This window comes from Brassica rapa, unplaced genomic scaffold (genome assembly GCF_000309985.2).
Source record: "Brassica rapa cultivar Chiifu-401-42 unplaced genomic scaffold, CAAS_Brap_v3.01 Scaffold0302, whole genome shotgun sequence".
NCBI classification, from domain to species: Eukaryota; Viridiplantae; Streptophyta; class Magnoliopsida; order Brassicales; family Brassicaceae; genus Brassica; species Brassica rapa.
The window spans coordinates 58,217-65,000 of record NW_022610245.1 but is presented as its reverse complement, the minus strand read 5'-3'; positions in this window follow the sequence as shown (position 1 = coordinate 65,000).

The following is a 6,784-nucleotide window of genomic DNA, read 5'->3' as shown; positions in this document are numbered from 1 at the left end:
GGACGGCCACGGACGTCCTGTGTGTGCTGACGGACGTCCTGTGTGTACTGACGGACGTCCTGTGTGTACTGACGGACACACGGACACACACAGACAGCCACAGACGTCCTGCGTGTGCTGACGGACGTCCGGTGTGTGCTGACGGACGGCCACGGACGTCCTCTGTGTACTGACGGACGTCCTGTGTGTGCTGACGGACGGCCACGGACGTCCTGTGTGTACTGACGGACGGCCACGGACGTCCTTTGTGAGCTGACGGACGTCCTGTGTGTACTGACGGACGTCCTGCGTGTGCTGACGGACGTCCTGTGTGTGCTGACGGACGGCCACGGACGTCCTCTGTGTACTCACGGACGTCCTGTGTGTGCTGACGGACGGCCACAGACGTCCTGTGTGTAGTGACGGACGGCCACGGACGTCCTTTGTGTGCTGACGGACGTCCTGTGTGTGCTGACGGACGGCCACAGACGTCCTGTGTGTACTGACGGACGGCCACGGACGTCCTTTGTGTGCTGCGTAGCGACCGAGCTTGGCTCGGGTTTGGTTGCTACGTAGCGACCGGACGGCGTGTATACGTAGCGACCGAGCTTGGTTTGTTCGGTTTGAATCCCAAAGGATACTTCTTCGTAAAAACCTTCGTATAGGTTATTTTTACGAAAATTACATCTCTTCTTTTACTATCTCTTTCGGAAATACGATCTCCGAGGATTTTCGGGTGGTAATTCCGTCGTAACCGTTTTTGACCCCAACAGTTAGCCCCCCAGCCCGTTAGGATCATGCATCGTAGGATCCTAGCGTGCGGTTAGACATGTTTGGCAAGTTAGGCGTGATGGATGGAATTAATATCCGAAAGTCCGAGCTTGAATAGTAAATCCTCATGTCTTATAAGAAGGGAGGTAACTTGTTCCATAATTTTTTCACTTTCTTGTTTTTCTCTAAGATCTTGAGAGTGAAAGGATTCTTTCAACTTTCTCTCTCTATCATTGAGACTTTTCCTTTTCGTCAAGAATGTCTCGAGGGATTTCGGCAAACGCTCGGCCTACTATCTTCAATCACGGAACCGTCCGTCACGGACGCGGTGAGGTTTTCCGAGAGATCGAGTTTGTGGCACACTCCGTTGACCCTTCCGAGGCCGACGCATACTGGGTGGCTATGTGTAACGCGGAGGAACCGCCTCCCGAGCCATGGATTCCCATGAGGCCTTTTTCGGAAAGGGTCGTTGGGAGACCGAGCAGGTGTACCCTTCCGTTCCTTGGAACCATACGCAGCTTCTGTCACGTTCCGGAAAACGTGGATTTTCGATTACCCCTCGAGGGGGAGAGAGCCGACGAACCTCCCGAAGGCTTTTTTACTTTGTACGAGGAACATCTGATGCGTGGTCGCCTGTGGTTTCCCATTATGTTGGTTATAGTAGAGTTTCTGAACCGTTTGGAAGTTTCGATAAGTCAGATTTCTCCCCGCGGTATAAAGCACCTTGTCGGGTTGCTAGTCTTGGGATACGAGCGAGGCATGGAGCTCACTGCTGATTATCTCGAAGCTTTCCTTACCCTGTCTCGAGTTGGGACCGATCGTCTGTATGGTTTGAAGTCGCGTACTCATATGGAAGTCCTGAAGGGATTCCCTCAGGATGGTTGTGGATGGAAGAGTTATTTTTTCTACGTTAGATTGGACCAAGCCTCGGTCGCCGTGGAGTGCCTTCCCTCGTTTAGGCGACTGTGGGAGACAGGAGGTAACGTTCTGAACGATCACTCGTTACCTTTCTTACTGCCCGTTTTTTTTTATATTCGTCCATATCTGTACTACGTTCATTTTGCAGTACACAACCCCATTCCTCCTTTTCCGGAAGATTTGTGCATCGTCCGAGACCTTCTCCGTGGTGGTCCGCTGTTTTGGGGTCATTTTTCTCCCGAGAGGATCCGTGCGGCGGTCGAGGCTCATCGATTTCGTTTCAGCTCATCAATTGATAATGTTATGGGGGTTTCTTTTGGAGATACCTCCTTATCCACTGTCTACGCCGCTGGGCGGAGCAGTGGTCGAGGGTCGCTTGATGCTGAGGAAGATGTAGAGCCGACCGTAGAGGATCCTATTTGGATGGACTGATCCTTTGTATTGATGATTGAGTTTGATTATCGTTTTATCAGTTTTCGGCCGAGTGTGGCCTTTTGGATTTTGCTTACGCCTAGATGGCCGTATTTGTATTTACCGGGACTGGCCGTTGGTGGCTTTGAATCCCTTGCTGCTTTACGCGGTTTATTTATATGATAAATGTTTTGTTTCGAGTTTTCCTGAGTAGGGTTGAAGTAAATATGAGTTGTCGTCTCGTATTTAGTTCTGATTAGACGTTCAATCTGTTGGTTCGTTTGTGATTTTCGTAAAAATTTACTTATCTTTACGATTTTCGAGAACATTGAGATATGAACGGAGAGACATGGTTTAGGATCTCGTATCTTTTAGATATCATGCCTTGAGATGTTTGAGACCAGAGCGTTGGGCTTAGGGCAAGACCTAGGTTTACTTTCGGTTAAGGTTTGTGCGGTGACTAGCCGGCTATCGTTTTTCCTGTTGCGATTTCTTCCTGACTCGCACCGATTTAAAGTCCGCGATATGTTCTCGGCTTATATGACTTGTATGGTACGAATCGAGCATCTTCTCAGAATCAACTGGAAGTGCTAAACCAAAATTTCGGATTTTTGTTGTAGCGCGCTTTTGTCCTTGTGCTGGACGTTTTTAAAGATCAAAATAATGATCGGATTGCGTTTGTTTAAGACGGCTGGCGTGTTCGTCGGGGCCAATCAACGAACGGGGTGTAAGGTTTTTGGTCACGTTCGGAAAATTTGTTAGTATTTATCCTTGAATTTTAACTTTTGCGACGTCTCGCAGTTATTTCAAGGATTATACGTGTGTATTTGTGTGTTTGAAAGATGATAATAATTTTTTACGATTTTTGGGCCGGATGAGGCCGCAGACAAGCGTAAACCGGATGTTTTAATGTTTCCAGGCGTTTCCTGAAAGTTTCTTTTGCGTTTTACTGAGGCGTAAGCGTTTTCGATAAAAAGGACGATGTATATTGTAAAAGTTTTTGAAGTTTCTAAAAACTCGATTACAATAATGGCGATTGTGGGAGTATACGAGTATACGCACCCACTCCCCCCCCCTTTTTAGAGAGGGGGATAGCTGAACTCGTCTTTTTGACGAGCTGCCTACGTACCCCTTTCGAGGATCAAGCCATCTCGTAGTTCTGTTTCGTGCCGCGAGTGTTCTTACTCGGCGGTGGATGTCGCGATGTCCGCCTTGACCGTGTCGATCGTGGCTGGGTCGACGCTATTTTCCGGATGTTCCGGTTGAGTTGTCGCGTGGGCTTTGGATTTATGTCGAGCTTCGACGTCTGCTGCGTTTGCATCGATAGACGATTTTACTTCGTCTTCTCCCGGGGCGCTTTTGGCTGAAGATCAATCTATCTTCACGCGTTTGCCGTTTGCGGAAGCCGTGATTTGCCTTAACTTATGCTCCGCGAGGAAGCATAGTCGCGACTGTTTTTGGCATCCCCAGATGGCCGCGACTTCGCTCGGCGTTGGGAACTTGAGACCCAGATGGTAGGTTGACGGAACTGCCTGCATGGCGTTGAGCCATAGGGTTCCCATGATTACGTTGTAGATAGCGGGATGATCGACTACCGCGAATTCGACGATTTTCGTGATCTCCTTCGCCATGACTGGCAATTGGATTGATCCGAGAGTCATCGATACTTCGCCTGAAAAACCCGTGAGTGGTTTTGGCGTTGGAATTACTTCTCCGAGTTCGATACTCATCCGCTTGAGAGTGTCGCGGAAGATTACGTTGACCGTGCTTCCCGTGTCGACGAGTACCCTTCCGACTTCTAAATCTCGTATGACGAGATCTATGACGAGCGGGTCGCAGTGAGGTTGGTCGATACCGCCGGCTTCTTCCTCTGTGAAGGTGATCGAGCAACTTTGGGCGTCTTGAGGAGGAGACCATGTAGGCCAATTTGCACTTGATTCTGCCTTCCGTTGGTAAGCCTTGATGGCCGATACGGTATCGCCGCAGTATTGTGATCCTCCGATGATCATATTGACTCTGCGACGATTGTTATCGTTCCCTTTGTCATCCGGCCTCCTACCGCGTTTATCCCCAGATTGGTTTCGTTGAGGGGATTTTTCAGCGGGCGGATTTCTATCCGTCTTTGGAGGCCGATCAGAATCGAGGATGAGATCCTTGACGCTAGTTATTTCCGAAAGCTCTCCAGCGAGTAGCTTCGCGGCCAGTCTTGCTCCCAAGACTTTGCAATTGGTCGTGGAGTGTCCTCGGGATTGGTGGAACTCGCAGAAGGTGTTTTCGTCATACCCTTGATTGCGAGTCCATGTGTTGCCCGTGGTCCAGCCTTGATCCGAATTGATCGCATAGTTATGCGCCCCTTGGAGATCTTCCCCCTCGTGATGGACGTACTTGTCGTTACGAGAGTTCTTCTTTTTTCCCTTCGGATCTGCGTCTTTCGAGGATGGTCTTGCCGGCTTATGTTTTTGCGATAAGACTTTAGTTTCTTCCTGACTATGATGTAGTCCGTTGCTTTGTGGAGGGCGTCATGGATCGTTCGCGGTTTGTCGAGAGTTATCCATTTTCTGAATTTTGACTTGTACCATAGCGTCTTTCTCAGAGCGTCGAAGGCCACTTTGTCGCTTATCCCACTGACCCTGGACATTATCAGCTTGAACCTACTGATAAACTCGCGGAGGGGTTCGTCTTCCCTCTGGGAGAGACTCCAGAGGTCAACATCGGAGGTTTCTCTGTCTATGAATACAGAGTACTGTTTGAGGAATTCCGATGCGAGCTGTCGAAAACTCCCGATGGTGTTGCGACGAAGGATTGCGAACCATTCGAGCGCTGCTCCTTCGAGATTTTCGACAAACAGGCGGCAATAGCCGGCATCTTTTTCGCCGTCCTTCAGTCTTGCTCTTCCCATCGCAATGTGGAAAGCCTGAAGGTGCGCTTTTGGATCGGCCGTACCATCGTACTTCGGTACTTTGATCTTTCCCGGATCGGACACCCTCATGTCCGAAATGCGACTGGTAAAGGGGGTCTTTCGAGCTCCTTCCAACAGTCGATCGATCTCGGGGGCAGCACTAGTAGCATGATGGATTTGAGACTTTACGGCTCTCACTTCTGCCGCAGTCCTAGTGATGTAGTGTCGAAGATCGCGGATATCCGATGTCTCGTCATTAGATTTCCGAGCCTGTCGGTGTTTACTGCGAGTGAGCTCGGTTTGCCTTTCGGCCAGCTCCTCTTGTTCGTTCCAATAGGCGACTTCTTCTTCTTCCGTCATTGGTTTTTCTAACGGGGAGCCTTCCCGAGCAGATCGGCTTCTGGTCCTTCTTGGATGTCTGTCGACATCCTCGTCGGTGTCGTTGGAGACATCGCTAGGATCCAGGTCAATGTGTTCGGCTTCGTTATCCTCCGAGTCCTTTGCAGGGGGCGGAAGATTTTCAGGGTTCCCCTTTTCGACGGGAGATTTCTCGCTAGGGTTTTGACCGGAAGGTCGTTACCGCGCGAGTCCTGCTTTATCGAGTTGGGTGGCGAAGTCGAGCCTCTTCCCGCGGATTTTGGTGGTTCCGCGGGGACGGATAGCTTGGGTCCTTGCCGTTAAGGTTTCAATCTGTTTGGTCAAGGTATTCACGAGCTTATCCTGTTCTTCCGACCTTTTTTCATAGGTGGCGAACATCTTTTTGAACTCCTCGAGCGTCGCAGCGTTGGCTTGCGCGTTGGCCGCGGATACGTCCGCTACTGGAGTGTGGAGATCGGTGCCGCTGCCTCCATTAAGAGGAGTTTGCACGTTATCCGCGTCGTTGGTTGACATGTCAGATTGTGTGTGGCTTTTGCGGGTTAGATTGATCCGTAAGTCCCCCTCCTTCTAGCGCCAAACTGTGGGAACCGAAATTCACACTGTCGATTTCCGTTTAAATAAGGAAACTAGGAAAACCCTAATTTCCCAGAGGACATGGATATCTGTTAATTACCACACGTCAAGGAATCATAACACGAAAATAACAACGACAAAAATAAGAAATCGAAAAGAGAGCAAAGTAGATCTTATTCCGAATCTGCGTATGAGCGTTACAACAAGGTATTAGCCTGGGCTCGAGAGCTGTCGGCGAGATTCCTAGTTCTAGCAACCCTAAGACGGCTAAACCTAATTGAGTCGCAGCTCGAAATAACAAAAACGGGAAATTGCCTAAATTGCTCTTAAATGCGAAGTTTGCTCTGAAAAAGTTCTCCCTCCTTGCTCCTCGCCTAGGACACCTTATATACTAGCCCCAAGGTCGGTTTACGCTTTTACTCTTCTGCCCTTAAGCCGTCATAGCATCAAAATGGAGATATTCCATTTTTCCCGATCTTCACAATTATCTTCGAAACTTCCGTATTTATCCGCGGAAACTTGACATTTATCCTTCCTCGTGGGCCAAGCGTGAACCATGCTGTGGTTCACGGGCTTTTGGTTAGGAAAAATCGTAGGATGGGCCTCGAGTCGTGTTTTAGGTTCCTTTGGGCCGTCTTCCGACTCGACACGTTTACTACGAGTTTTCCGCGGTTTCTAATCCGCGAAGTTTGATCGATGAATTAGAATAGCGGGAAATATGGACTGAGCTTGCTACGGTCTTCGGAAGATAGCATTCGAAGGTTTGACGAGAATGCAAGGACTGGTATCGTATCGATGTTCGGAAAGGTTCAATCGCTACACAGCGACAGAACTTTGGCTCGAGCCCGGTCGCTA